The following is a 5,000-nucleotide window of genomic DNA, read 5'->3' as shown; positions in this document are numbered from 1 at the left end:
GTGGAAAGCGAAGGAAGAGAGAGCTGGCTTGCATTGCCTGCCTGACCCTTGTGCTGGCTGTGCTGAGAGAAGTGCGCAGCGTTGCAATGTGGAAAGGCAGCAGCGTGCAGGCGGCAGGCTGGTGTGAGGTAGGCGGGGCTTGCAGTTTTCCTTGAGGAGGTGGAGAAGAAAAAAGAGAGCTCGGTGGGGATGGCATGAAGGGGAGCGAGTATCAGGCATATAGGCTAGAATTAGCAGGAGAAGGAGAGAAAGAGGAGGAGAAGTAGAAGTAGAAGTAGAAAAAGAGAGAGAAAAAATTGAAAACAACCGGAAAGAAGAAGTGGCGAGGGTGCTAGGGTGGCCAGCTTGAATAGGCGAGAAGACGGTGATGCAGATGCCTATGGCCATACTAGTCTGAAAACGCCCGATCTCGTCTGATCTCGGAAGCTAAGCAGACTCAGGCCTGGTTAGTACTTGGATGGGAGACCGCCTGGGAATACCAGGTGCAGTAGGCTTTTGCGGCCAGCAGAGACTGCTCACGCCAAGCACTCTCCACACCAGAGGCAGGCCAACCTTTTGCTGCTCTCTGCGTCCTCGCCATTCCTCCCAACACTTGCCTGCGGGCTCAACTCAGGCAGGCGGCTTGGTCGGGCCATTCAGCTGCTGCAGCTTTGCCGGGCCTTTGCAACGCAGCACGGTTGGGTGCCTTGGCGTGCTGCACTTTGATGGGCACGCCAGCTGGCCCGTGTGGCCGCAAGCCAGTGTGTCGGCAGGACGTTCTCTCTCCTAGCCTGAAGGCGCCGCATGAATGCAAGTTGTGGCATTGGGGCTGGTGTGGAAAGCGAAGGAAGAGAGAGCTGGCTTGCATTGCCTGCCTGACCCTTGTGCTGGCTGTGCTGAGAGAAGTGCGCAGCGTTGCAATGTGGAAAGGCAGCAGCGTGCAGGCGGCAGGCTGGTGTGAGGTGGGCGGGGCTTGCAGTTTTCCTTGGGGAGGTGGAGAAGAAAAAAGGGAGCTAGGTGGGGACGGCATGAAGGGGAGCGAGTATCAGGCATATAGGCTAGAATTAGCAGGAGAAGGAGAGAAAGAGGAGGAGAAGTAGAAGTAGAAGTAGAAAAAGAGAGAGAAAAAATTGAAAACAACCGGAAAGAAGAAGTGGCGAGGGTGCTAGGGTGGCCAGCTTGAATAGGCGAGAAGACGGTGCTGCAGATGCCTACGGCCATACTAGTCTGAAAACGCCCGATCTCGTCTGATCTCGGAAGCTAAGCAGACTCAGGCCTGGTTAGTACTTGGATGGGAGACCGCCTGGGAATACCAGGTGCAGTAGGCTTTTGCGGCCAGCAGTGACTGCTCACGCCAAGCACTCTCCACACCAGAGGCAGGCCAACCTTTTGCTGCCCTCTGCGTCCTCGCCATTCCTCCCAACACTTGCCTGCGGGCTCAACTCAGGCAGGCGGCTTGGTCGGGCCATTCAGCTGCTGCAGCTTTGCCGGGCCTTTGCAACGCAGCACGGTTGTGTGCCTTGGCGTGCTGCACTTTGATGGGCACGCCAGCTGGCCCGTGTGGCCGCAAGCCAGTGTGTCGGCAGGATGTTCTCTCTCCTAGCCTGAAGGCGCCGCATGAATGCAAGTTGTGGCATTGGGGCTGGTGTGGAAAGCGAAGGAAGAGAGAGCTGGCTTGCATTGCCTGCCTGACCCTTGTGCTGGCTGTGCTGAGAGAAGTGCGCAGCGTTGCAATGTGGAAAGGCAGCAGCGTGCAGGCGGCAGGCTGGTGTGAGGTAGGCGGGGCTTGCAGTTTTCCTTGAGGAGGTGGAGAAGAAAAAAGAGAGCTCGGTGGGGATGGCATGAAGGGGAGCGAGTATCAGGCATATAGGCTAGAATTAGCAGGAGAAGGAGAGAAAGAGGAGGAGAAGTAGAAGTAGAAGTAGAAAAAGAGAGAGAAAAAATTGAAAACAACCGGAAAGAAGAAGTGGCGAGGGTGCTAGGGTGGCCAGCTTGAATAGGCGAGAAGACGGTGATGCAGATGCCTACGGCCATACTAGTCTGAAAACGCCCGATCTCGTCTGATCTCGGAAGCTAAGCAGACTCAGGCCTGGTTAGTACTTGGATGGGAGACCGCCTGGGAATACCAGGTGCAGTAGGCTTTTGCGGCCAGCAGAGACTGCTCACGCCAAGCACTCTCCACACCAGAGGCAGGCCAACCTTTTGCTGCTCTCTGCGTCCTCGCCATTCCTCCCAACACTTGCCTGCGGGCTCAACTCAGGCAGGCGGCTTGGTCGGGCCATTCAGCTGCTGCAGCTTTGCCGGGCCTTTGCAACGCAGCACGGTTGTGTGCCTTGGCGTGCTGCACTTTGATGGGCACGCCAGCTGGCCCGTGTGGCCGCAAGCCAGTGTGTCGGCAGGATGTTCTCTCTCCTAGCCTGAAGGCGCCGCATGAATGCAAGTTGTGGCATTGGGGCTGGTGTGGAAAGCGAAGGAAGAGAGAGCTGGCTTGCATTGCCTGCCTGACCCTTGTGCTGGCTGTGCTGAGAGAAGTGCGCAGCGTTGCAATGTGGAAAGGCAGCAGCGTGCAGGCGGCAGGCTGGTGTGAGGTAGGCGGGGCTTGCAGTTTTCCTTGAGGAGGTGGAGAAGAAAAAAGAGAGCTCGGTGGGGATGGCATGAAGGGGAGCGAGTATCAGGCATATAGGCTAGAATTAGCAGGAGAAGGAGAGAAAGAGGAGGAGAAGTAGAAGTAGAAGTAGAAAAAGAGAGAGAAAAAATTGAAAACAACCGGAAAGAAGAAGTGGCGAGGGTGCTAGGGTGGCCAGCTTGAATAGGCGAGAAGACGGTGATGCAGATGCCTATGGCCATACTAGTCTGAAAACGCCCGATCTCGTCTGATCTCGGAAGCTAAGCAGACTCAGGCCTGGTTAGTACTTGGATGGGAGACCGCCTGGGAATACCAGGTGCAGTAGGCTTTTGCGGCCAGCAGAGACTGCTCACGCCAAGCACTCTCCACACCAGAGGCAGGCCAACCTTTTGCTGCTCTCTGCGTCCTCGCCATTCCTCCCAACACTTGCCTGCGGGCTCAACTCAGGCAGGCGGCTTGGTCGGGCCATTCAGCTGCTGCAGCTTTGCCGGGCCTTTGCAACGCAGCACGGTTGGGTGCCTTGGCGTGCTGCACTTTGATGGGCACGCCAGCTGGCCCGTGTGGCCGCAAGCCAGTGTGTCGGCAGGACGTTCTCTCTCCTAGCCTGAAGGCGCCGCATGAATGCAAGTTGTGGCATTGGGGCTGGTGTGGAAAGCGAAGGAAGAGAGAGCTGGCTTGCATTGCCTGCCTGACCCTTGTGCTGGCTGTGCTGAGAGAAGTGCGCAGCGTTGCAATGTGGAAAGGCAGCAGCGTGCAGGCGGCAGGCTGGTGTGAGGTGGGCGGCGCTTGCAGTTTTCCTTGGGGAGGTGGAGAAGAAAAAAGAGAGCTAGGTGGGGACGGCATGAAGGGGAGCGAGTATCAGGCATATAGGCTAGAATTAGCAGGAGAAGGAGAGAAAGAGGAGGAGAAGTAGAAGTAGAAGTAGAAAAAGAGAGAGAAAAAATTGAAAACAACCGGAAAGAAGAAGTGGCGAGGGTGCTAGGGTGGCCAGCTTGAATAGGCGAGAAGACGGTGCTGCAGATGCCTACGGCCATACTAGTCTGAAAACGCCCGATCTCGTCTGATCTCGGAAGCTAAGCAGACTCAGGCCTGGTTAGTACTTGGATGGGAGACCGCCTGGGAATACCAGGTGCAGTAGGCTTTTGCGGCCAGCAGTGACTGCTCACGCCAAGCACTCTCCACACCAGAGGCAGGCCAACCTTTTGCTGCTCTCTGCGTCCTCGCCATTCCTCCCAACACTTGCCTGCGGGCTCAACTCAGGCAGGCGGCTTGGTCGGGCCATTCAGCTGCTGCAGCTTTGCCGGGCCTTTGCAACGCAGCACGGTTGTGTGCCTTGGCGTGCTGCAGTTTGATGGGCACGCCAGCTGGCCCGTGTGGCCGCAAGCCAGTGTGTCGGCAGGACGTTCTCTCTCCTAGCCTGAAGGCGCCGCATGAATGCAAGTTGTGGCATTGGGGCTGGTGTGGAAAGCGAAGGAAGAGAGAGCTGGCTTGCATTGCCTGCCTGACCCTTGTGCTGGCTGTGCTGAGAGAAGTGCGCAGCGTTGCAATGTGGAAAGGCAGCAGCGTGCAGGCGGCAGGCTGGTGTGAGGTGGGCGGCGCTTGCAGTTTTCCTTGGGGAGGTGGAGAAGAAAAAAGAGAGCTAGGTGGGGACGGCATGAAGGGGAGCGAGTATCAGGCATATAGGCTAGAATTAGCAGGAGAAGGAGAGAAAGAGGAGGAGAAGTAGAAGTAGAAGTAGAAAAAGAGAGAGAAAAAATTGAAAACAACCGGAAAGAAGAAGTGGCGAGGGTGCTAGGGTGGCCAGCTTGAATAGGCGAGAAGACGGTGCTGCAGATGCCTACGGCCATACTAGTCTGAAAACGCCCGATCTCGTCTGATCTCGGAAGCTAAGCAGACTCAGGCCTGGTTAGTACTTGGATGGGAGACCGCCTGGGAATACCAGGTGCAGTAGGCTTTTGCGGCCAGCAGTGACTGCTCACGCCAAGCACTCTCCACACCAGAGGCAGGCCAACCTTTTGCTGCCCTCTGCGTCCTCGCCATTCCTCCCAACACTTGCCTGCGGGCTCAACTCAGGCAGGCGGCTTGGTCGGGCCATTCAGCTGCTGCAGCTTTGCCGGGCCTTTGCAACGCAGCACGGTTGTGTGCCTTGGCGTGCTGCACTTTGATGGGCACGCCAGCTGGCCCGTGTGGCCGCAAGCCAGTGTGTCGGCAGGATGTTCTCTCTCCTAGCCTGAAGGCGCCGCATGAATGCAAGTTGTGGCATTGGGGCTGGTGTGGAAAGCGAAGGAAGAGAGAGCTGGCTTGCATTGCCTGCCTGACCCTTGTGCTGGCTGTGCTGAGAGAAGTGCGCAGCGTTGCAATGTGGAAAGGCAGCAGCGTGCAGGCGGCAGGCTGG

At 57.1% G+C, this 5,000-nt stretch overlaps 6 non-coding genes across 6 annotated transcripts; all 6 read left to right on the top strand.

Annotated features, from left to right (window-relative positions):
* The first annotated feature begins 375 nt into the window (after positions 1 to 375).
* Positions 376 to 494, top strand: LOC140413310 (5S ribosomal RNA). The gene has a single exon (XR_011942483.1). It is a non-coding gene; the product is annotated as a 5S ribosomal RNA (ribosomal RNA).
* Positions 495 to 1,188: 694 nt separating this feature from the next.
* Positions 1,189 to 1,307, top strand: LOC140411962 (5S ribosomal RNA). The gene has a single exon (XR_011941172.1). It is a non-coding gene; the product is annotated as a 5S ribosomal RNA (ribosomal RNA).
* Positions 1,308 to 2,001: 694 nt separating this feature from the next.
* Positions 2,002 to 2,120, top strand: LOC140411961 (5S ribosomal RNA). The gene has a single exon (XR_011941171.1). It is a non-coding gene; the product is annotated as a 5S ribosomal RNA (ribosomal RNA).
* Positions 2,121 to 2,814: 694 nt separating this feature from the next.
* Positions 2,815 to 2,933, top strand: LOC140413308 (5S ribosomal RNA). The gene has a single exon (XR_011942481.1). It is a non-coding gene; the product is annotated as a 5S ribosomal RNA (ribosomal RNA).
* A 694-nt stretch (positions 2,934 to 3,627) lies between these two features.
* Positions 3,628 to 3,746, top strand: LOC140411959 (5S ribosomal RNA). The gene has a single exon (XR_011941170.1). It is a non-coding gene; the product is annotated as a 5S ribosomal RNA (ribosomal RNA).
* A 694-nt stretch (positions 3,747 to 4,440) lies between these two features.
* On the top strand, positions 4,441 to 4,559 carry LOC140411958 (5S ribosomal RNA). Its single transcript, XR_011941169.1, has one exon. It is a non-coding gene; the product is annotated as a 5S ribosomal RNA (ribosomal RNA).
* The last annotated feature ends 441 nt before the right edge of the window (positions 4,560 to 5,000 follow it).

The sequence above is a fragment of the Scyliorhinus torazame genome, chromosome 4 (genome assembly GCF_047496885.1).
Source record: "Scyliorhinus torazame isolate Kashiwa2021f chromosome 4, sScyTor2.1, whole genome shotgun sequence".
NCBI lineage: Eukaryota > Metazoa > Chordata > Chondrichthyes > Carcharhiniformes > Scyliorhinidae > Scyliorhinus > Scyliorhinus torazame.
The sequence above is the reverse complement of the archived record's forward strand: the minus strand, read 5'-3'. Positions and strand labels throughout refer to the sequence as shown.